The 26,281-nt window shown below is 34.1% G+C and overlaps 1 long non-coding RNA gene across 1 annotated transcript in view; it reads right to left on the bottom strand.

The window, feature by feature from the left end:
- Positions 1-26,281, bottom strand: part of LOC101091991 — a 131,849-nt gene that overhangs the window by 57,077 nt on the left and 48,491 nt on the right. The window contains exons 2-3 of the long non-coding RNA XR_006595952.1: positions 18,099-18,184; positions 11,776-11,840 (exon numbers count right to left, since the gene is read on the bottom strand). This is a non-coding gene — a long non-coding RNA (uncharacterized LOC101091991). The remainder of the gene's footprint in view (positions 1-11,775; positions 11,841-18,098; positions 18,185-26,281) is intronic.

Genomic DNA, 26,281 nt, shown 5'->3' with positions numbered 1-26,281 from the left:
CAGTTCTGTCAGTACCTGAATCCAGGTGAAAATAAATTAAGGTCAGCCAAATAAGAGCAAGCAAAAGCTATTTACTCAGATTTGCTATAGCAAGGAAGTCAGTCACCATCACTTGAGCTCTGGCAGAGACTCAAAGGCAGGCAATGAAGTGAGACAACTTCATATTGGAAGGAAGGGAAATCTTTAGGTTTGTTCTGACTGGAGGATGCTGAAAGAAGCAATTGTAGATCGGCTAATTGGAATGGTTAGAGGTGCACATTTGGCTTTCTGTGGTCAGTCCTAAATTGCACATGGCGACAACAATTAGGGAAACTTCTAGTGATTCATCAAGTCCTCACCATTTTGGGCTAATTATTATAGGATTACTGGATTAGCAGTAGAGATAGCAATCTGGCCTCCTGCTAGTCTGATTTACGGCAGGCTGACTTCCTGGGCTGGTTACTACAGGTGATGGGTTGGTTTACTGGGCAGATTGCTGCAGACTGTGGGTCAGTTTTATTTTGCATATGGTCTATCTATTGTCCAGTTGTGTAATTCAGTCTTTCATAGTCACGTAGGAATCATAGATTTTTCAGTAATGTGAATCAATAAATTCCCCTTAATGTCTAATTTAGTTTAAGTGTAGATAAGACAGAAGTGCCTCAAGAAAAATTCTGATAAATATGAACCTTTAGATGTTTTCTGTTCATCGTTCTTAACATAAAGAGACAAATTACTAACCTGGCTTACAATTCCCTAAATAATTGGCTTCTCCTTCTCTTCTATTCCAGCATCAATCTATCAGTAATTTATAGACTTTCAACCACCCTATTGCCTTTTTTTCAATTCCTGTAATGGATGCAGTATTTTCCTCCCTCAGGTATTTTGTCCTCACATTTCTTTTTTTTTATTTTTATCTTTAATGTTTATTTTTATTTTTGAGCAGAGAGAGAGAGAGACAGAGCATGAGCTGGGGAGAGGCAGAGAAAGAGGGAGACACAGAATCAGAAGCAGGCTCCAGGCTCTGAGCTGTCAGCACAGAGCCCGATGCAGGGCTCGAACTCGTCAACTGAGAGATCATGACCCAAGCTGAAGTCGGACGCTCAACTGACTAGCCACCCAGGCGCCCCTCCTCACATTTCTTCTTCCTGTATTGTTTTACATGCAGCCTCGTGCCTGCCCCAATATTTTTGAGCTCTCAACTAAAACTGTACTTCAGGGAACTTTTTACTGACCATCAGGACAACTTCAGATCCTTATTATACACTATTTTATATACCTGAACTTCTTTTATTAAATACCACACCACACATGTAATTAATACATAAACTGTTTAATTTATTGTTAAATATCTATCCATCCTGTTAGGGATGAGGGCCTAAACTTTTGGTTGACTGTTAACCCTTCCAGATAATTTGCCCCAAATCAGTGATCAATGTATATACATTGAATAAATCAATGGAAGATTTTCCTTACTTCTTTTTAAGTAAATGGATTACATTATGTCTCAAAATGTTTACCTATTTACTGGATCAAAACAGGTATAATTATAATGAAAAATAAATTAAATTGGACTAATAGCTAAAAAACACATTTTCCAAACAAAATAACTTAATAAAATAACAATGTGAATAGCTTTATTAAAAATATGAAAGAACACTAACCACAGAATTGAAGCATATTCTTCCGACTTTGGCTTTTCTATAATACTTACATGGTGTTACCCTGTAATAAGTCATCAACAATTGTGTCTCTTCGTATATCAATATAATAAGGCTACATATTCTATTTTTCATATTCACATATTTGATTTTAAATCAAAACTTTTCTCCAGATTATCAAATATGTCAAAATAACTGTCTAAGCCCAAGGTGGAGTCACTACTGCTGGTGGTGCCATGTCATCAAATTGAAACTTAGATAATTTAGATGACGCTGTAAATGCTGCACTTGACCATGAACACAGTCAAACAGCCAATCCCCAAATGCCAAACCAACACTGGGTCTTCTTATTCCAAACAAGGTTGACTATATATATGGCCCAAGAAAATAGTTTTCTTTGTTTTGTTTTGTTTTGTTTTACTATTTTTCTCTTCCTGTTCTTTTTTCTTTATCCTATAAAAGAGCTTCCTGCCTACTGCCCCATTTGGAAGTCTGTGAAAAGAGACTATTCACGTAATAAAGTATTAAATAAAGTTTCTTTGAATCACCTGAACTGTCTTCTTTAATCATTTTTAACAGTTTTTGGAGATGAGAAATGGGGTCCGAAGCTGACCACTAATGGCCTTCAGGAGGAGACACATAGGAAAGGTGCCTATACACACACAAATATATAGATAATATTTATACATATTTAAAGTTTATATAACTTTATATATATAACTTTATATATATGTATAGCTTTATATATACATATATATAAAGTTATATATGTATATACATAAAGTTACATATATATATAAACTAGATATATAAACTATACATATATAAACTATACATATAAGCTATATATATAAACTATATATATATGTAAACTATATAAAACTATATATGAAATATATATATTATTCCCAGAAAAGTTCTGGGGTCCTGGGAAGGGTCTGGGGTTTAATAAAATTCCCAGAAAAGTTTCTGGAACCTGCAAGGTGGTTACACTGGGAGCCCACATGGGTTGCAACCACTAGAGGACACAAGAAGAAGGAATTCCAATGTCCATAGTGCATGGCAGTTGTTACAGGACTCACAAAGCCTCAAGGACTCACAAAGCTTATGCTGTGTTAAGCGCACAGCATAAGCTGCTGGGGGACCTGGGGAAATACATTAATACAAAAAAATATCAGACTGTTTTGACCATCAAAATCAAAATCTAAGTAGGCACAAGTCAGACTACTAAAAGTCAATATGGTATCTGCCACTAGAAAGAAATCCTCAAGTGAAAGGAATAATAAATCTATTGCTAATGGGAATCTTGGAAGCCAAAACTGCAAACTTGGTGGACATGGGTCAAGCACTTAAAAACTGTGAGAATGCTCTCGACCTAACTCCTACACCCCATGCTAGGATAAGTTGGTCATGAAATGAGTTAGATTTACAATGGGTCACCCACCAATCTCAAGAAAATTTATTCTGTGCAATAAGATACACTTTTAAATGCCACAAAATCCTCATCACAATGGCACATCATCTTAGATATTATTCTGGCTCCAAGAGATCCAAAGATTTAGTTAAAGAGATGAGACCCTCAGTTTTAATGAATTGAATGCTCAACCTTTCAGCATACCTGCTTATCACAGTTTAACAACTGTGACCCTAGAAGCTGTAGATATCTATAAAAATGGTAAAATCTTACTAAAACAATGGTGATGATAGAGAATGTTTCAATTAGAAAAGATCATTCACTTGAGAAGTTCACTTGAAAGCAAGGTTTTCAAATCAAACAAAATGGGACACTTATTTTAATTGGCATGCAGAAGGCTCCAAAAGTTTTCAAGATTCCAAAATAGCTTTATTAAAATATTTATTACAAAAGCTAATGAAATATCAAATACACAAAGTACTACCTAAAACAAAAGACTATAAGACTGATGTGAGTTCTACTATTCCCCTTTATCCTTAACCTGAGTACTCACAGTCTATTAATCCTTACCTGAATTGTCTCTTCACTCTGACAAGATTACAATTACCTGAATTATTTCTTTACTCTGAAGAGACTACAAGGCCATAAATAAAAGTCCCCTAAGTTAGTGCCCTACAACTACAACAGCTCCAAGGCCAGAAACCTAAAATATGTGGGCCTCCCTCTCTGCACCCTCCTAGGGGTCATAATCAAAACACTGACCCCAGAATCAGGGTCTCATTTGCAGTCAACATGAACACTGGTAAAGAAGATTATCCTCCAAGATTTTTTCAAGTCATTTGACACCAAATTGAATGCACCCACATCTACCCTCAAAGGAGGCCCCCATATGGGCCCTTCCGAGGATTGATAGGACTCTGAGGAATTCTCTGGTAACTGCTACCACTTATTCTCTTAAATAATCAACAGGAAACTAAAAGTAAAAATCACAAAAAACTTTGACAATTTCTATTAGATATCAGACCCAAACTGTCTTCTTTAAACCCTACTCACTTCAGAGCTTACAGAAAGGATCCTGGGAAAACTGGCAGAAGCCAGTAAAGTGAGAGAATTCTTACTAAAGTCAATTCCCTTGATATCTGTAGTGCCTGATAGAGAAAGGAAGGTAAAATTTCATGTTATCCTTTCCTTTCTGCATCTAGACTCTTGTGAGTTATGGTTCTGAGGTGCCCATTTGTTGCTGATTATTTCTCTCCCAGGGACAGTTACTACCTTCTTGTTTGTTTTATTTTGTATCCTGAGAATTTGACTTGGTTTTCTGCCTGCCTGGACACATGGGTTGTCAGTTCTTGTATATTCAGGCAACTGAACCATCAGTTTGGGGGCCCAAAGATATAATCAGACAGAAATGTGGGTTCAACTCCACTTGCAGCTAGATATGGCCAACAGAAATGCATATTGCACTTCACTCGAAGCTAGAATTTGACTGATTGTTGGCAGCTCTCAGAATTGTCTGCTTTTCTTTCTTTTGACAATTTTTGAGAGTGGTTCTGGAACTTGGGAGGGTAGTACTTTTTGCATCCTCTTTGGGGATGCCTCTTGCATCTAAGGTGTCATTCAATACTTCTAGGGATATTTACTGTTTGTCTTTGCTAAAACTTGACAAGACACTTAAAAGGATTTTTTTTTAAGTAACTCTATGGTCAGAAGTTGGCCAAGTTGTAAGTTGATATTCAGAGCCTGATAGAAACATTTTAGGTCTTTTTCCCTGGCTACAATGAAATTATGTACCCAGAGGGAAAGAAAACATTTCAAAGACAAACAATTCTAAATCTAGAACATGGAAATATTTTGATTTCTATTTTAGTTAAAGATCTTCTCCTGAGACAAATAAGGAAATTGAAGATAATATATTTGTTTGGTGACCCTTGATATCATTCAGGTTATAATCCAATCTTTGAGGAATTACAAACACTCTTACAAACTGAGAACAACCTGTACAACTTGTCTTATAAATTGAGTCTTTACAACAATGGAAACAAAAATAATCAAAAAATAAAAAAAATACTTATCCTTTTTACCAATTCTCAAACTTCCCCTATTCATTTCAGAAGGCTTGCAGGTACTGCAAAAATTCTGGCCTTTGAAAACAAAAGTCCTTCTTGGAAGAACTTGTATGCTTTCTCTGTGCCTTTGAGACATAAATGTTCTTCCTGGTCCTCTCCGGGAAATTAGCTAATTCTTACCAAAGGGAACAAAAAGAAGAGTCTATTTGGAAGCTAGGCAAATGAAAGAAATCATAAAAGTCTTCTCCATAAATAATAGTAAAACATTTAAGCTTTTTTTTTTAAAGTTTATTTGTTTATCTTGAGAGAGAGACAGAGAGAGAGGATGGAAGGTGCAGAGAGAGAATCCCAAGCAGTCTCTGCCCTAGTCAGTGCAGAGCCTGATGCAGGGGTATGAACCCACAAACAATGAGATCATGACATGAGCTGAACCCAAGAGTTAGACGCTTAACCAACTGAGTCAGCCAGGCACCCCAAAACTATAAGGTATCTTATGAGTTAACCTTAACTTATTCCATTGCCAGAAACATAATCTGGATCAAACTGTTCTTTTATCAACTAGCGAGTTTTGCATTATAACATTTGTGTCATGGCTAAGTTTTTAAAACAAAAACCATACGATTTCTAATTTTTTTTATGTTTTTACTTTATTTTTGAGAGAGAGACAGAGTTTGAGTGGGGGAGGGGCAGAGAGATTGGGAGACAGAATCTGAAGCAGGCAACAGGCTCTGAGCTGTCAGCACAGAGCCCAATGTAGGGCTTGAACTCATGGACTGTGAGATCATAACCTGAGCCAAAGTCGGACACGGAACTGACTGAGCCACCAAGACTCCCCAAAACTGTAAGATTTCTGTTTGTATTTGCATGCTTATCTATGTCTATGGATGTATGTTATAAACGTGTGATATTGTTCCACCTCTGGATGGCACTGCTGAAATTAATTTGTAGAGAGCTCTATTTACTTTGCTTAAAGAAAATTAAGCATTTATATAAATTAAACATAGTCTTAGAAATATAAACACTAACTCAGATATTTTTCAAATTCATGTGATCTGGGGTAATATTTTTTTAAGTTCATTTATTTTTTTATTTTGAGAACAGAGAGCACAAGCAGAAGACAGGCAGAGAGAGAGGGAGAGAGAGAATCCCAAGCAGGCTTTGCACTGTCAGCACAGAGCCCAATGAGGGGCTTGAGCTCAGGAACCATGAGATCATGACCTGAACTGAAATCAACAGTCGATGCTTAACTGACTGAACCACTCAGGCACGCTAGAATAATTTTCAGTAAATAAAAGCTGGTTTAAATTTGTTGGTTTAATTAAACCAGGAATGTCTTTAGAGTCATCATCACTAAATATAATGTGGCCATACAGCTTTTATTCTACCTAGGTTTACTAGAAGTCAAATAAGCTCTTATTACCTCTGTTACAGAATTTATCAGCAAGAAAGATTAAGTTAAGATGATGCCTGTATAAGGTCTTATGAAATTTCCATGAATAATCTAAACATGATTGCTATGATTAAGTATATAAATAGATATAAGTGGATAAAGTTTATAAATGAACTAGTCAACAATGATTATGCTTTATAGTATATCTATTTAAACATCGTTTCTGAAATCTTTTTGGTAAGTTGAACCATTAAAGTTACACTGAGATAAGTTAAGTGATGTATATTCATTTAACATCTAAATCATTTCCAAGAGATAAAGTACAGAAACACTAATTATTGAACACAGGTTTATCCAAATTTGGCTTTCTTTCACAGAGGAACTAAAAATATTTGGGTCTATTAGGAAATATATTTTTCATCGCATTTCTCCACTTTGTCACTAAATTAAATAAATCAGAAGTTTTTAATATTATACTGTAATAGGAACATAAGCATAAGCAGAAAGAGAAAGGAGAAAAGAAAGAAAGAAAGAAAGAAAGAAAGAAAGAAAGAAAGAAAGAAAGAAAAAGAAAGAAAGAAAGAAAGAAAGAAGAAAAGGGAAGAAAAAAAGAAAAAGTTCTATAGTTTTGTAAAAGATTACTTTGAATTATAATTTACATGGATCTAGGGAATATATTCAATTATGAAGTGGAGAAAGATAATATATATCTTGCTTATTCAATTTCTTGTCTGTTATTTAGTTCTTCTGTTTTAGATTTATTGTGCTGGTTTATGAACCACAATTATGTGGGCAACCACATAAGTAGATTTCATTAATATAAATTTGGGGATATCGGACTGAGGCGAAAAAGATATACAACTTGGGCATGTTATAGTTTCTTTTTTTATAAAACTGGGAAAATCTATTTACTTGAATCAGAATTTGCACTGATTTGGAGTCTTAAGAAGTGATGTCATGCCAAAAGGCAAAACACAGTTGTTGCTTCTTCAATTTCCTAGTTGTTATCCTTAGCCATACTTAAAGTAGTTCACAAACTAATTGAAACAGAGAGCAATGGTAGCAACAATTGTAATTTATATGAAACTATAGACTTCTCTTGAAGTATTCCTTTTGATGAGTTAAAAAAAAAAACTACTTGACATTTTGCCACACAAAAGTTAATTGCTCTCCAGTTCCAATTAGAATGACACATAATTTGAATTGAGTTGCTTAATGTGTTGTTCTAAAGAAAAAAAATAAAAAGAAGAAGACATATAACCTGAGGTGACCGTGATTTAGTAGTTCATTGCCACAATTCACACAGAGAGCAATAAAACTAGAAATTCCCTGCCTAATGATGACTAGAGATGTCATTCAGGGTAAATTATTAATTTTTTTGATGCCAAAGTTCAAGAAGCACCATGTGTTCTAATATTGACTAATATTAGCTTTGGGGGAAGTTTCCTAATTAAAGGCTCATAACAGTGAGCCTTAACATTTAACAATAATAATAGTGAAAAATTTGAGTGAGAAGAGGAAAATTTATGCAAAATAAAATGAAAAATAAAAATGTCATTATATTTCAGATTGACTTATTTTCTAATGATTCTTACCTTAGCTTAGCTAATTACAACATATATTGAAAGACAGTAACACACAATTAATCAGCCAGTGCTATAAGAGACTAGCAAAAGAGAGATCAATGTAGGCGGAAGCAGCAAGGGAATGGTAAGGATTAAACTAGACATCAAAAGATTAAACGAAGGCAAAGGCACAGCAAGCCTTTGTGAGTAAGAATACAAATGGAGGAAAACAATAGCAGACTGAACCTGAGCAACAATTGTAAAAATTAGTTACATAAAGAAAGCTTTATAATTTTTTTTAAAACAGAGTTATTCTCTTCAAAGAAAAGCAACACTTTATTAAAGATTTTACTTCAAAAAATATATTTATAGATTTATCTTTCCTTCCTCTCCCCACATAGTCCGTCAGCAACATTACGGAAAATGGCTGAAAACAGCTGGTATCATTAAAGAGTGAGGTAGAGATTCAGACAAAATGACCATAAATGGAGACCCTAGAGTTTAACCTGTACAAAACGATAGAGTAGGTGGCCCTAAGACCTGTGAGGACACTGGCCCAGCTGCTAAGGACCTGATGAGGCAGAAGGTGACAGTGGGGGGAAAGAAGCCCCCACCTTCCAAGCTTGCTCCTCAAAAGGCAGTGTCAGGGCTCTTTTCACCCAACCCACTGTGCTGGGTGACCTTGGATCAGCAGGGAAGCTAGGGAAAGTATCCCAAAGAGCTTCATCTAGGAATAACATAGGCACCTTTCCATCAGAGAGCATGTGTGTAGGAAGCTGGGACAAGACCTACTGAGCAAAACTACTACTCAAGACAAGCATGGAATCAAGCTGGGTTTGCTGGGGGGAGGGCAGCCCCATCGTCTGTGGAAACTGGACACAAAATTGGAAATAGGCAAAGTGAGTGAGAACAAGAGTGGCAAGCAGGCACATTTCTTTAGTGACAGGATTCAAAGTACTGGCTGCTCAGTCTTTCTTGTGACCTCCTTCCTGTAGTTCATCAACATGCGTGTAAGGAAAACCAGAAAGGGCAATACAAAATAAAAATACACCATCCCATAAAAAACATATATATACACACACACATACATACACACACACAATGGAATATTACTGGGTGACCAAAAAGAATGAAATCTTGCCATGTGCAACAACATGGTTAGAACTAGAGTATATATGCTAAGTGAAATAAGTCAGTGAGAGAAAGATTATCATATGATTTCACTCCTATGTGGAATTTAAGAAACAAAACAGATGAACATAGAGTAAGTGAAGGAAAAATAAGATAAAAACAGGGAGGGAGGCAAACCATAAGAGACTCTTAAATACAGAGAACTGAGGGTTGCTGAAAGGGAGGTGGGCAGGGGATAAGAATGCGTGATGTGCATTAAGGAGGGCATTTGTTGGGATGAGCACTGGGTATTATATGCAATTGATGAATCACTAGGTTTTACTCCTGAAACTAATACTATATGCTATGTTAACTAACTTGAATTTAAATAAATAATTTTTTTTTAAAAAGTACCATCATCCCTGTTCCATCTGCCTAAGGGTTGGGGAAGATCTGTCACTGCTGTCTGTGCTGTGCAACTTTTTTAAAAGTAGAGTTTAATTCTATTTTTATTTTTTTCAGTATATTTTAATTTACTGTATCTGATTCATTATGTAATTAATCTGAGAAAAAGATGATTAGATATAATATGTGGCAAGTATAATCTTTGTGTTTCATGTTTCACAGAAAGTATAATATACATACAAAGAAAAATGCATCCCAACATTAAAAGTTCATATGTTTCAAAAATGTTTAAGCAGTCAAATTATGTCATTCTCTTTGGAGTTATTGTCCATGAGAAAATTATTACTAAGATAATCATCTTATTGGTAAAACTCAAACTTAACTCCGTAAGTACTGAATGAATTTTTATTTTACAAGAAATTAGAAATGTTTTTGCTTGTACATTTGCACTATTTTAGGAAACTAATTTATAAAAATGAAGGTGAATATTCTCAAAGACAGTTTTGATTAATTTATAACTTAAATAAATAATCTTTGAACAGTGGCAAAAATAAATAGTCCATTTCTTAAACCATAAATAGTTACTTTTGCTTAGATTGAATAAATTGCACTATGGAGTTTCAAATCACATTTCAGAGATCATGGTACAGAAACAACCATACACAAATGTTTTCCTTTCACATAATTTTCCGTTTGTAAGTGTTTGTTTAAAGGAAAAAAAAACCACAGGCTGCAGTTAAATTTAATTATATTCAAGTCAATTCAAATGCATTATATTCTTCTAATAAGGTTATCATTCTTCTAGGAAATACAGGATGGGGATTTCTAATTGATAAATTTAATCTCTATCTCTATAAAGAAGGAAGGTAATATTATAATGTTGGCAAAAAAATAATTCTTAAATATTAAACATAGGTCAAGGTAAAGAAAGAACTATGAAAAATAAATAACTTTACTGCCTAGTCCATGAATATTATTCACGTGTTTGAATTACCATTCTACCATGGTATCATTTCCAAAAGAATGCAACACTTTTAAGGACATAATTTATTTTAGTTGTATGCGCTCAAATGATAAATTTTCAATCAAAACACCACTGCATTTGTCTTCTTCATATCTCTCAACTCTGGCAATTCTAGCAAAACTAGTAAGTTAAAACAAATGCACAGAAATATATAGTTTATAATATGTCAGCTTTTAATCACTTATTTTCTTGATTTCAGAGGAGCAAATTCTGAATTAACCAAGAGTAATAACACAGATTTAAAGAGAAAACAATATACTGTACATGTATTTTGAGGTTAAAGACATATTCAATATCAGCCTTGTCCAACGCTACTCTTTAAAACCAACCTGAAAAAAATAAGGTACTAACACGTACAGAAGGAATGAATAAAGGGAAGTCCTTTTTGCTTTTTGAGGTCTGGCTGCTTATAGGTGAGCATTTTTCATCAAGTGTAATCATGTTAGCTATAAAGATGGCAATTGGCATAAAGCTATTAGACTCACTGAAATGTGGGAGTGTGTGTGTGTGCGTGTGTGTCTCTATAAATTACCAAATCATCGTCAGTGTCTTAAAGATGTAATTTTCAAACTGTACTGTTACTATACCTCATTAATGTGAGGAGAGAAGAGAGAAACATGAAGAGAAAAGAAAGGAAAGGAAGTATCAGAACACATCTTAGAAAAGGTTACTGTGTGTGTGTGTGTGTGTGTGTGTGTGTGTGTGTGTGTGTGTTTGAGTGTGTGTGTGCATGTGAGAAAGAGAGAGAGAGGCAGGTGTGGAGGAAAGGAGGGAGGGGGAGAGAAGTTTAAAAAGAGGAATTACAGAAACTTCTCAGGGATTGTTCTTTGGGGATTTTGTTTGCTTATGTAATATTCTTCTCTGGAGATGTTTCCCTTAAGAGAATGTAAATAAATATATGCCCAGATTGGTGAGGAGGCCAAATAATTTGAAACAGGCAGATAAATTTGGTGAACTCTCAAAGGCTTTTTAAGCCATTTTTTTCTATGATTCTAATTCTACGCTTACATTAGAAGGGTAACGTACATTCAGAAAATTAAATACTTAAAATTAGGTCCTGTTGGCAGAAATATCAAGAAAACTGTGCTTTCATTTTCAGTATGAATGATACGAAAGAGCTGGAAAACACGTTAACATTTTGAAAGCAAAAATTTTACTCACATTTGGGAGTATGTTTGGATCCCAATGGTCTCATTTCAGCCAAATGTCACCACAGTAAAATCACCCTGGAAAGACATTTGCAGTGAGGAGCAGAGAACTTTGCTGTATTTTAAATGATTGAATTCCACAGGTGGATAGCTCTGGATTTTGTCTTTTTTTTAGAACACATAATAATCTGGTGAAAATTATTCATCACCTAAATATAGGCTTTAACACTGGGAATATCTGTCTGCAATATGCCTTTCTGCCCCCCGCCCAAGAAAATCTATAAATGTTTTCTTCTATTGTCTAGTTCGGAATGATCTATATATTGAGAATCTTTACGAATATTTTAGCTTATACCCTAGGAAACCATTAATGTGTTGCAGCTTTTAAATATTACTATATTTTTATAATATTTTGTGATGTTTAAAAGAACAAGGTAAATTCTGCAAAAATATGGTTAAATAGGTGGAATGATGCTCATTGTTATGAGTAATTAAGCAATTAAAAACCAGAAAACAAGAGCAATACAAAGGAATACAGCAGAATATGAAGGATATACAAAGCTAAAAAACTATTTGCTGAAAATCAGATCCGAATTAGACTGATATGGCTGATACGGTTAAGAGCAGCCATGAAAACAATCAGAACTCTTCCAAACCAACAAAATGAGGCTTAGTGCATTTAGAAGAAACCAAGGAGAACGGCTAGTCTGCCAAATCACACTTTTTGTGAGAGAGCTTTCTCCATGAAGCATTAGATCTAAATGTTAGAGTAGTGAAAATTTTAAGAGCACTGCAGTCTGACAGACTTTTCAAATCCTGGCCTGTATAAAAGTGAGAATATAAATATATTAATTGTTCCTTCCATGACAGTTAAACGATATGCTTAAAAAGTCCAGAAAAACTACTGACATAAAGTTAAGAACTTGTCTGAGGCTCGTATATGTCCCTGCAATGTATCTCCATTGTTGATACTCCTATTCCTTGCCATTAAATCCCTCATGAAATCAAGGTATTATACTAGTAATATTCCACCCAGTTGTTAGTGTTACTCCCTTTCCTTCTTGAAACATTCCCAAGACATGATATTATTACCAGAAATAACCAGATACAATTAGAAATCTGTCCACTTCCTGTTTACTGTCATGTGACACATAAAAATATTTAGGGAATTTCTACACACAAGTTGAACCGAATGCATTCATCAAAGAAACTGAAGAGTGAAAGTGTTTTCATAAAGGTTTATCCCAGGATTATATTTTTTGACAAACATTACCACCACTGATGCTGTTCTGGGAGTTTAAAAATATGATTGATCTTTATGTAAAATATGGGAAATGTAAAAAAATGACTGGAAACCTGGACAGATAAATAAAAAGATTGTTTTCCTTGAAAGTTAAAGAGAAATGTCTCTCTTCTAGCCTATGACAATATTTAAACTCTATTTTCTTAATTCATTTATTTTTGCCTCCCAACATGTGGCTTCACAGTATGCTTGTTAGTGTTGAAAGATGTCTTTGCTAAACCTTTTTAGGGGTGTGAGGAAGAAAGTCTTTAATTAGGAACCAATATAAACAGACTGTCTGTCAATACTTGAGGTGCGCTATTCAGAATAGCTCATAATTAGGTCCTTAGAGAACATGAAGCATTATACCATTATTTTCCAGAAACGATAACACTCACTTTTTTCTGTCCACTTTCAATGTTTTCATTACTTTGCACAACATAGCACTGAACTATTAACATTTTCACATCTATTCAAGCCTTTGCCTTTTGTCTTTCCCCTCTTCATTCCAAGTGTCCCCCTGGTAACAAATTTATAATCCTCTCCAGTTAGTAAATGAACAACTCTTATCTAGTTTTCTGGATTAAAGAGAAAGCTGAGGAGCCTTAGCATAAACTACTCATACATTTTCCTCACAATTCTTGGTCGCACTTAATATGGGTTAAAGCCACAAATAAAGACACCAATCTTCACTAAAGTAACATGTGAACATATGTCCAAAATGAACCCATTCTTTTTTTAAAAAGCAGTTTCTATTAGGAATTCAAAAAGTTGAGCTATACAGAATGAAATTATCATTCAATCTGTCTATTTTGAATCTAGTGAGGTGGTTTTTTTTTAATTGTATGGGTGTCACTGCCAATATAATGCTTGAAAAGGTTGTTGCTTCTGGGAAGAACACTATAAGTGCTGACAACTGAGGCCTGTAACTCCTTAAGCCATTACTTCAAGACAGCTGTTGCTAGTTCAGCAGAGCATTCAAAACATGTTTCTATCAGTGCAATTCTACATTTGTTTACATCATAGGCTTGTGGACGCTAGCTAGGATAACCCTTCTGTGACTAACACGTTTCTGTGTTGAGACTATAAAACCAAAAGCCATCAAGTGTCTGACACATACATGAGGAATAAGTCATTGACCTTGTGCTCATCTCCCACAACCATATTACTTAAAGTTACTCCAAATGTCTAGCATATTTACCATGAGAATCGTTTTGTGAGATGGAAAATAAAATTGTCTTCAGAAAGCTTCTACTTAAATACACAGAAGAAATTTGCTTCCCATTTTCTAACTAAGAAAGCCAATAGAGCTTCTTCAGTTTTAACTATTTTGAACTCTGTATATTACTTCTAGGTAATAATTTTCATTTATAACTATTAATTTTCCTCTCTCCTTTTCTTTCTCCCTTCCCTTATCTCTCTGCAGTTTAGCTAACAAACCTCTCAGACTCTTCCTATCTGTTTTCTTCTTCCAACCTAATTATCTGAGTTCTGTGTGTGGTTGTGTCCCAAGACAATTACTATATCTTATGTCAATATCCCACATTCCTGCATTGTTGATTTTCACCTCAGCACATCTCACTTCCAATATTATTGATCAACAAAATGAGTATCTCCTAAACAATAGTTATGTATTCTCAACCCCCCTGTGGTAATCTTTTTGATATTATTTAATAGGATATTATTCTCTTATCATATGGGAAAAATCTAAGAAATTTCCCTTGGCCTCTCTGCAAGAGAGATTATTAGCCACCTTCTGCTAAATATACCTTTTTTCTTTCTTTTTAAATTTTTATTGTTTTTAAAAATGTTGATGTTTATTTATTTTTGAGAGAGAGAGAGAGAGAGAGAGAGAGAGCGAGCGAGCGCGAGCGCATGATCTGGGGAGGGGCAGAGAGAGAGAGGATGACACAGACTCCAAGGCAGGCTCCAGGCTCTGAACTGTCAGCACAGATACAGGGCTCAAACTTATAAGCTGTGACATCATGACGAAGTTGGATGCTTAACTGACTGAGCCACCCAGGTGCCCTTTTTTACCTTTTTAAATAGCGCTTACATTTTCTCTCCTGTATTCACCCTGCCACCTTCCTCAGTCAAATGGCCATTTTTTGCCTCATATGTTGGTTTTCTGTAGGCTAATGTCATATCATACTTTCCTTCAAAATGTATAGGCAAAAATCAAACACCTTTCCTCCAATTTGTATACTATGTACACAGTTATTTAACCCTACCCTTGAAGTTGGGTAAGGGAAAGACTGCTCTGAGGCACATGATTATATGGGGAAGAAGTGAATTCCGCAAAACATCAGAATTATGTTATTATAGGGGAGAGGGCTGGAAATAGATGCTTAGTAGAGAATCACCAGTGGATAATACTGCTGCAGGGTTGGTAGAAAATGAAATTTAACTAAATGAAATAAACTACAAACCAAAATAATCAACTAAATTATCCTGACTTTTTATTTTATTTTATTTTTAAAATTTTTTTTCAACATTTATTTATTTTTGGGACAGAGAGACACAGCATGAACGGGGGAGGGGCAGAGAGAGAGGGAGACACAGATACGGAAACAGGCTCCAGGCTCTGAGCCATCAGCCCAGAGCCTGACGCGGGGCTCAAACTCACGGACCGCGAGATCGTGACCTGGCTGAAGTCGGACGCTTAACCGACTGCGCCACCCAGGCGCCCCTATCCTGACTTTTTAAACCTTCAGGGGAATGACGATGACCTCAGATTAAGTTAGAGATCTTCATTAATGATGCATAGGGAGAAAATACATGCAGTGTGAATTTTTATGGGTCTGTGAACTTTTTGTGGGAGAAATCATACATGTTTAGATGTGTATTTAGAAATTTAGATGTGTATTTATGAGACATTTAACTCCATAAGGAAGATTTTACCTTTATTTTTTTTGAAACCATTGCTTGGAGGAAATGCATTTGAGAAGGTGTGACTTACTCATTCTTCCACTATTGCCCCCCCCACATAGATGCTATTTGATCAAACTTCAACTTTTCCTCTCAGCTTCTTCTAAAGGAATTGCTCTGTACTCTCATCTTGGTAAATTCTGGTTATAACTGGTCATTTATAGATTTAAGAATGGGATTTACAGAGTACTTTGTTGCAGCCAAATATTCCTAGTGGTTATAAAACTGAGTAATGGTTTGACACGGGCAATGTTGACGCATGTCCGCACTTTCTTCCCTTAATGTTTCTGCTTCTATTTCTTCCAAAACCATAGACTGTTACTTGGTCACTGCTGTTATTCTGGAAACACATTTTCTCTACACTACTCTGCAAGAAGTAGTGCTTTCAACAAACTTGACTTTCACTGTCAGTTGCCAACTGGCAATTTGTTTACTCCCTCACATTATGGCTACCAGAACTTTTAATAGGAGTCACCACCATTTCTAAAACCAATATATAAAACCTGATGGCTTGCATTTATTGTTCTTTTTGGATTTCCTTCTGAGGGAGTTAAAATTTTTAGCCTAGACTCCTATATAAATGAGTCTATGTTTCAGTCCTGGAATATTTAATGGCTATCCATTTCTTTCATTGTTAACTCTTGAACAATATGATGCTTATGAGTGCTGACTTATCATACAGTCAAAAATCTGTGTTTAATTTTTGACTCCCCTCAAATTTAATAACTAATAATCTACTGTTGACTAGAATTCTGCCTTGCTGATAACACAAGCCAGCAATTAACACATATATTGTATGTTATATATTTTACTGATAACTTAAATGTAATGCTATTTTAAAGAGCAACTGACATCCTAACTGGTATTCCCTATCCCAGGGCCGTAAAAAATCATAGCAATTAACCTGGAATTATAGGTATTCTAGGAATTTTCATGATTCATATAGAAAACCCAATACTCTTCTCTGCTGAGTTAGAGAATAAGAGGAATGGTATTTTTACAATGACTATTAGAATGAAATGACTTGGAATGTGTAATTCAACGTGTTTGAATTTGAATTGAAACAGCCACATTTGTATCACAATTTAAGCTTTGTGAAGTGTTCAGAAGTCAATATTGGAAATTTTTTCAAATTATTGCTAAAATAGTTTTAAAAATTATTTTGCTGATAGTATTAAGTAGGTTATAAGTAATTGACAGAAACCAAACTAAAAGGTTTCAAGCTGTTGCACAAATCTTATCCTCCAAAATACATGAATATCAAATCCACTATCTAATCTTGGTATTCACCTGAATGTTTGAAATTCTATTTTCTTGCAATGCAGTTCCTATTTTATACTTCTTTCATATACTTTTTTCAATGTTCATTTTAAAGTTTATTTATTTGCAGAGAGGGAGAGGGAAGGGAAGAGAGAGAGAGAGGGAGAGAGAAAGAGAGAGGGAGAGAGAGAGCTGTGGAAGAGCAGAGAAAGAGGGAGAGAGAGAGAATCCCAAGCAGGCTCTGCACTATCAGCCCAGAGTCCGATGTGGGGCTTGATCCCACAAACTGCAAGATCATGACCTGAACCAAAATCAAGAGTCAGATGCTTAACTGACTGAGCCACCCAAGCGCCCCTTCTATCACACATTTTTAACATGAAGTATTTTTGTAAAATACTATTTTACAAATAGTAAAACTATTTGCTTACACCACCACTTATTACCTATCTCTTGCAATGTGTCACTAAATTTTCTGAATCCTGTTTGATGTCTTCAATATTCAGTTTATTTTCCTCCAGTCATGATTTCTTAGACAGTTGGCAAAAATGATTAATTTTTTTCTTCACTCACCCAGTAGACACATTAATTTCTTCATTCCTCAGTACTCAACTCAAAATTTTAAATATACATATTTTTTCCTTTATTTTCTAAAAGAATAATAGAAGACAGTAACAGGTTTTGGTAAGATTCAAAAATCTCACCAATGTCTTCACCATTTTTTTCTCCAGTAATGTAGCATCCATAATTTGCTTGACTCTTTTTTCCTTTCTCAGTTTTTAGTTTTAAGCACTCAAGCCATCATGAAGAAATAAGAAGTGAGGATGAAGGGATGTTGGGCCTTGACCAAATACTGGAGTCATACTAACCTGGAGACACATCTTTGTCTTGTTAACCACTAGATGTTTAAAATGGGGAAAATCATTTTCATTTTAACACTTCAGTATTCTTCTCTCTAAAAGGCAGAAAATATCTCACTTGAAATATCGTTGTGAGGATTAGAGGTAATTCATTATAATATACTTAGCAAAATGTCTGGCTAAGAGAAAGTGCTCAATAAATGCTTGCTTTTTCTATATTTGTTTATTTTCTTAAGAAGCTCTTCTGCTCTGAAAATCACTCACAGTTTTATTGCCATTTTGAAGCAAATTTAATAATACATGCATATGATAAAAGATTCCACTTTAACAGCTGTCTTCATTTTAAGCACAACTAATTGCAAAAGATCATGAATAATATTGCTAGTCATAACGCAGTATGTTGATGCCATTATATGTATGCCATAGTGCCAGAATGATATTTATGTATTCAGTGTTGGGAAGACAGCTGTGGAGATTGCAAAAGAACCCTCTTGAAGTTAGTGTTTCCATTTCAGGCAAGTTAATTATTCTCAAAGCTTAAATATCTTTAAAATATACTTTTTAAAGAAACACTTATTATTTGGAATAAAAGGGCAAATGTACCTTATATTCTTATACTTTTTTTTATTTTTTAAAGAAATCCTTATGTATTTTATTATACCTATAAGAAAAAAATTGAGGACATTTGATTGGATAAACTACCAGAAGCTTTAAAATAATGAGCTTCAAAAATATAAAAAAGACTGCCATAATAAACAATAGTAAATGTGATTCAATTTTGAAATTCATCTCACTTGACTGGAAAATATATATATATATACTATTTAATGTTTATTCATTATTTTTAGAGAGAAACAGCATGTGCAAGCAGGGGAGGGGGAGAAAGAGAATCCTAAGGAGGCTCCACACTACGTGGAGCCCAAAGCAGAACTGGATCTCACAAACTGTGAGATCATGACCTGAGAGGAAATCAAAAGTTGGATGCTGAGCCACCCAGCTGCCCCTGGAAAAATATACTTTCTTTCTTATATTCTTCACTGAAAAAATAACATTTAATTCTTTTTTTTTTTTAGGTTTATTATTTTGAGAGAGAGAGAAGGAGAGAGAGCACAAGTGAGGGAGGGGCAGAGAATGAGAGGGCCTGAGGGAGAGGGACAAAGAGAATCCCAAGCAGGCTCCATGCTATCAGCTCAGAGCCCCACACAGAACTTGATCTCACATACAAGATCATGACCTGAGCTGATATCAAGAGTCAGATGCATAACCAACTGAGCCACCCAGGTGCCCAGTTCTTAAGACATTTAATTTGACAAATTCATCCCTGGGTCTTTGAATTCTAGAAATCATCCAAGCTAAAAACAAAGAATCGCATTTTTATAATCTATAACCAAAATTAATGGAACAATATTTTTTTAAATATAGACTAATCATTTTGATTTACTTTTCAGAAGGACATGCTTCATTGTAATAGTTTGATATAGCTTGAGAAACATTTTGAAATAACGATGTATGTTTAAGTCAATATGCTTAATGCAACTGACATATATTACTTAAGGTAACATTTTGAATTATATAAAAATGTGAATAACTGTATCTCCTGAAAATTGTTTAGAATGACTCTTCTATTTCAGTATTTCACATTTTTAAAAACACTGAAATTACAGAGTCTCTTGTAATTATTAATTTTGAGGTATATTTGGAGAAAGGGAGAGGAGAAATCTAAGAGTCTATAACACATCAGGGATCACATGACTTCTTTATTTGATATAAGTTTAGTATTAGATTTTTTTAGTGTTTTCATAAGTGTTCTTAAACATTTCCATTCCTAAGTGTATATTCAATTCTTCAGACTAAATTATATGATCCTTTTCTTTTATCTATGATTTCTAACCATAGTGATCAAATGTTGATATGGTTAGGCATTCAGTAACTTGTGTTTTCTCTCCGATTGGTCCTATAAACATTTTTTGTTTTTTCAGTTTTTTGTTTTACTTTATGAATCATCATCATTGTGATCTAACTTATATAACGTAAAGTAACTAATTTTAATTATAGAGTCCTATGAGTTTTGACAAATGCATTTGATAAATAACATTTAGCCATCAGAACATGCAGAATATTTTCATCACTACAAAAAGTTTCTTTTGCAGTCAATCTCCCACATCCTCAGCCCTAGGCAACCACGAATCTGTTCTCTGTCAGTGCAGAATAATTTTGACGATTCTAAAACTTCATATAAATGGAATAAAACAACATGTGTTACTTTATATAAGGATTCTTTGACTCAGCACAATGCTGTGGAGATTCATCCACGTTGTTGAATGTATGCAGTTTGTTTTCTTTTATTGCTTAGTAGTACTTCATATTATAAATATGTGGAAATTTACTTCTTCATATTGATGGTATTTGGTTTTACTTTCTCCAGTTTGGAGCTAATATTGTTTATAAACATCCACATTCAGGGTGTAGAGTATCTATTTTGGTATTTTCTTTTGTCTGCTCTGAGATTAAGGATTCTTAATATACTCCAGGTTCAAGTACTTTTACGAACACCTTTAGAAAAACAGATTTTAATTTTGAGAAAGTACATGTACTATTTGAATAATTTATCACACAGACTATCAGAAAACATTGAAAATAGATATATCTAAAAAAAGTTTGGTTCTAGAATAGAGAATCATTATAACCTAATTTTAAGACACCAAAAAACCAAATGTATAATGTACCTTTACATTTTTTAAGTGTCTTTCAAAGAACAGATTTTTCTTGTGTGTGTGTGTGTGTGTGTGTGTGATTCGTCATGATCTTCGTTTATATTAAATTACTTAAGATTTTTTCCTATGTAGTATTCTAGAAGGTATATGATTTTAGTATGTACATTGAGATCTATGGGAATTTAAAAACAATTTTTGTGTATTGTGAAATAAAAATTGACATTCACTTTTTTTTCCATATGGGTGTTAATTTGTTCTAGTGGTTTTGTTGAAAATATTTACCTTGGTGTATCCATGAATTATCTATTGTTTGTACATTGTGGTTCTATTGCTACATACTATCTTTTATTAATATGCATCTATGCTTATGCCAAAAACATGCCACCTTAAGTACTGCAACTTCTTAGAAAGTCTTGAAATTAACTAATGCAATTCTTCCAACTTACCCTTTTTTTTCCTAAAAAAAGTTCTTTCATTTTCTGTTTGCTACTCTACTTGTTTCTAGAATTTTATACATAAATTTTAGATCAGTTTGTCAGTCTCAAAAAGAAAAATCCCTGTTTTCAGGTGGATGTATTAACATATTAAAAATACTTTATCTGAGAATGACTTCTAGGTTGATATCATGATAAACTGCATGGAATATCTCTCCAAGGAAACAACCATAATACATGTGAATAGAATAAAAATCTAATTAAAATTTTTGAGAATTTTCTTATTGTGATACAACAATTGAAGAAATATTTATTCAAGAAAATCTATTACATGTGGATAAGATCGGCCAGTGTCTGTATCTTTTGAGACAAGACCTGTTGTTTTCCTCCATAGCTCAGCATGATAAACCTCTACTTTAGGTCAATGTAGGCAAGAACAAAGGCAGCATAGAGAACAATCCAGAATTGTTACAAAGTATAATTAAAGTGTTTGACTGTCAACAAAACTTTTATGACAAATGCAGCAAAAGTGGAAAGTGTAAGCCATACACAAGAAAACAACAGGCAAAAATAATTGCCATTGAGAGTACCTATAAGTCATACTTAGAAGATGAATGATTACCTTAAAGAAGCTATTATAATCAAGCTAAAAGAACTAAAAGGAGTCATACTTAAAAAGTAAAAAATGGCACAATGACAATGTGCAACCAAATAAAGCATATTAATAAAGATATAAAAATTAAAAAAGAGCTACCATGAAATTTTGGAGTGGAATAACACAAAAAGCACAATTAAAAAAAATACTAGAGATGCTAAATAGTAAAACTGAGCTAGTGGAAGGATCATCAAACTTGAAGATCGATTAATAGAAATCATGCATCTCAGAATCATATATATTTTTAAATTTTTTTAATGTTTATGTATTTTTAAGAGAGACATGGGGGAGGGGCAGAGACAGAGGGAGACACAGAATCTGAAGCAGGATCCATGCTCTGAGCTATCTGCACAGAGCCCAATATGGGGTTTGAACTCATGAACTGCAAGATTATGAACTGAGCGGAAGTTGGACGCTAAACCAACTGAACCACCCAGGTGCCCCCATGCGTCTCAGAATCAAATGGAAAAATAAATTAAGAAAACTGAACAGAACCTTTGAGAAATGCGGAATTTCATTAAGCACAGTAACATAAGTTTAACTGGAGTTCCAGGAAAAAAGAAGACAGTGTAAGGAACCAAAAAAAAAAAAAAAAAAAAAAATTCAAAGATATAATGGTTGAAAACTTATAAATCTGATTAAAAACATTAAATCTAATACTGAAGTAGCTCAGGGCACTTGGGTGGTTGAGCCAGTTGAATGGTCAACTTTGGCTCAGCTCATGATCTCAGGACTCATGGGTTCAAGCCCTGCCATAAGGCTCTGTTCTGACAGCTTGGAGCCTGGAACCTGCTTCAGATTCTGTGTCTCAGTACCTCTCTTCCCCTCCCCCACTCATGCTCTGTCTCTTTCTCAAAAATAAATAAACGTTAACAAATTTTTTTAAAAAAATACCAAGTAGCTCAATGATCTCTAAGAAGGCACAGAAATCCATATCTAGATTTATTATAGGGGAAAAACTGCTTAAAGAGAAAGGCAAAATCTTAAAAGTATCAAGTAAAAAGATGTCTGGGTGGCTCAGTCAGTTGAACATCTGACTCTTGGTTTCTGCTCAGGTCACAATCTCACAGTTCCTGAATTCAAGCCCTGTGTGGGGGCTCTGTGCTAATGGCATAGAGCCTGCTTGGGTCTCTCTCTCTCTCTCTCTCTCTCTCTCTCTCTCTCTCTCTGCCCTGCCCCTCTCCTGCTCACTTGTTCTCTCTCTTTTCAAAAATAAATAAACTTTAAAAAAGCATCAAATAAAAAAAATGACTGATCATATACAAGGAAACCCAATAAAGTTAACAACTGACACCTCATCAGAAATAATGGAGGCTGGGGCACGTGGGTGGTTTAGTCAGTTAAGCGTTCAACTCTTGATTTCAGCTCAGGTCATGATCTCTGGGTTCCTGTAATCAAGCCTGACCTCGGGCTCTATGCTGACAGCACAGAACATGTTTGGGATTCTCTCTCTCTCCCTCTTTCTCTCTGCCCTTACCCTGATTACACTCTCTAACAAAAAACAAAAAACAAAACAAAACAAAACAACACACACACACACACACACACACACACACCAAAGAATGGAGGCTAGAAGGTTGTGAGTTGACACATACAAAGTATAAAAAACAAATTGTCAACCAAAAATCTTATATCCTGGAAAACTATATTTCAAAAATGAAGACAAAATAAAGACATCCTCAGAATTTTTTGCCAGCTGATGTGACTTACAAAAAATACCACACAAAATTCTTTTGGACAAATAAAGTGATTTAAGACTATAAAGTAATTCCATATGGAAAAAAAAAAGCAACAGAACAGTGGTAAATGAAATTAGGTAATTAAAGAAGACAGTATAAATGTATACTTCTTTCTTTCTTTAACGGATTCAAAAAATTGTAAAAATTAGTATGTATATAATTATATTGTTGGGTCTATAATATATAGACATGTAATATATTTGACAATAACAAGTTGTCAATAACAAAACTTGATAATTGTTATTGTCAAATAACAAAGCACAAATACAATGGATTTGAAAACTATTAGAATAAGGAAATACAACAGATGGTGACTGAATTATACAGGAAGCAATTAAGAGAAACAGAGAAGAGTAAGTAAGAAAGCTAATATAACAAAGCATCTTTTCTAATGTGTCTTGAATGACATAAAATGATATAAAGTAACAATTATAAAAATATGGTTTTGAGTTTGCAGGAAATTTAGAAGACACAATAATATTAGTACAACAAAAAGGAAAGAGGGGATACAGCCATGTAGGAGTAACATTTCTACATTATACTTGTTATGTTAGTATAGATCTAAAACATAATCTGATAAATTAAGAAGTATCTATTAAACCAAAAATCAACCAATCACTAAGAAAAAGATTCAAACAAGTATAGTATAAATATAATTCAAGGAATTAAAACATTATACTAGTAATTATTCTTTTAAGAAAACATAGAAGAGAGGAAGAAGAGAGGAATAAAATAGACATGACACACACAAAAGACAGAAATCAAAATGGCAGAAGCAAATTCACCTATATCAATAACATTTTACATTTCCACCAATAGTATATAAGGGTTTCATTTTCTCCACATTCTTGCTAACACTTAACAAATAATAATATAATTAGCTATCCTAACAGGTGTAAAATGATGTCTCATTGTGATTTTGATTTGTATTCCCCTAATGATTAGTTATGTTGAGCATCATTTTACATACCTTTGGGCCATTTGTATGTCTTCTTGGGAGAATTGTCTATTCAAGTCTTTTACCCATTTTAATTGAATTATTTCTTTTTTTTTATTATTGCATACAGGAGTCCTTATATTTTGGATATTAAAACCAATATTTTGGATACATAGTTTGCAAATATTCTCTCCTATTATGTCAGTTACATTTCATTATGTTGATTATTTCCTTTTCTCTGCAGCAGAAATATTTTATTTTGATGTAGTCCCACTTTTCTAACTTTTGTTGTTCTTGCCTGTGCTTTTGGTGATACACACAAAAGCCAGTGCTATGACCAGTGTCATAAAGCTTATCCCTGTGTTTTTTTTCTAGGATATCCAGTTTCAGTTTTTACGTTTGAGCCTTTAATCCATTCTGAATTGACTTTTGTGTATGATGTATGATAAGCATCCAATTTCATTATTTTTCAGGTGGATATCCAGTTTTCCTAACACCATTTGTTGAAGACTATCCTTTCTCTATTGTGTATTCTTGGCATCCTTGTCAAAGATCAGTTAGCTGTACATGCATGCATTTATTTGGGGCTCTCTATTGTGTTCTATTGGTCTATATATCTGTGTTTATGACAATACCATACTGTTTTGATTCCTATAGTCTTAAAATGTATTTTGAAATGAGGTTATATGATGCTTCTATCTAAGTCCTTTTTCTCAAGATTGTTTTGGCTATCCAGGGTCCTTTGTAATTCCATATGGACTTAGGGTTTTTTTTATTTGTTCTGTAAAAAATGTCATTGTGAATTTGACAGAGATTACACTGAATTTGTAGAAAGCTTTATGTAGTACAGGCATTTTAACAATACTGAGTCTTTCAATTCAAGAACATGTAATAAGCTTCCATGTAATTGGGTTTTCTTTAATTTCTTTCATCAGCATTTTGTAGTTTTCATCATACAAGTCTTTCAACCTCCTTTGTTAAATTTACTCCTAAACATTTTATTCTTTCTGATGCTATTGTAAATGGGATTGTCTCTTAATTTCTACTGTTATTATGTACAAACACAATTGATCTTTTTAAGTTTATGTTTTTTTTTTTTGAGAGAATCTCAAGCAGGCTCCACGCTGTCATTGCAGAGCTCAATTGTGAGGCTAATCTCACAAATCATGACCTGAGCCAAGATCAAGTCAGAGACTTAACTGACTGAGCCACGCAGGCACCCACAGAATTAATTTTTATATGTTGATTTTGTATCATTTAACCTCATTGTACTTATTATTTCTAATAAAGAAATAAAAGGCATCCAAACAGGAAAGGAAAAAGAAAAACTATCTGTTTGCAGATGATTGAATCTTATATTGGAAAACTCCAAAGACTAGACAGATTAGATTTAACATTAAGACCGATTTGTACCATTATTTATATGAGCTTTCTCAGGTTTCTACTGAAAATTTCAGTTATCATCAAAACCTCTCCACCCTGGCTGATCAGAACTTGATTGTTCCTGTTCTGGGTGTCATCTGGGAATTGATTCTTCAGATGATAGCTCCTTAATTGTTATCTTTGCTCAGTAGCTGTTTCTGGTACCCTCCAAGAATCTTGCCTTATACCTGTACAGTCAGTATTCAGACAACGACTCAAGTGATTCTCTACAAAGATCTTTCAAGCCATTTCTCGGAGTAGTTCCCTTCTGTCCAGTATTCTGCCTGCTGG

Source organism: Felis catus, chromosome A1, assembly GCF_018350175.1.
Source record: "Felis catus isolate Fca126 chromosome A1, F.catus_Fca126_mat1.0, whole genome shotgun sequence".
Classification (NCBI taxonomy): Eukaryota; Metazoa; Chordata; class Mammalia; order Carnivora; family Felidae; genus Felis; species Felis catus.
Note: the sequence above shows the minus strand (reverse complement) of the source record. Positions and strands in the feature narration are given on the sequence as shown.